A 321-nucleotide genomic window follows, 5' to 3' on the forward strand; every position below is an offset into this window, starting at 1 on the left:
TTACCAATACTGGTATCGGTATCGGGCCCGATACTGAGCTCCTGTACTCGTATTCGTACTCGTTAAAATTCCCCGATACCAAATGCCGATACCACTCAGCACATGATAAGTGCAATATTCAGACAAAGAAACACCGACAACAGACAGCAGAATGGAGTTATTAAAGATTAAAGATGTATACGCAGTATATGTATGCAATGAATATAAAACATTCAGTGTTAATGCCTGTATAGCTGATTTGTGCCAGCTGATAAGCAAAGCACGCTGAGTGGATTGAGCGCGCAGCGGCGCAGATGCGCGAGCTTGTCGAGTGAATATCCC

Source organism: Sinocyclocheilus anshuiensis, unplaced genomic scaffold (genome assembly GCF_001515605.1).
Source record: "Sinocyclocheilus anshuiensis isolate Anshui unplaced genomic scaffold, SAMN03320099.WGS_v1.1 scaffold1026, whole genome shotgun sequence".
NCBI classification, from domain to species: domain Eukaryota; kingdom Metazoa; phylum Chordata; class Actinopteri; order Cypriniformes; family Cyprinidae; genus Sinocyclocheilus; species Sinocyclocheilus anshuiensis.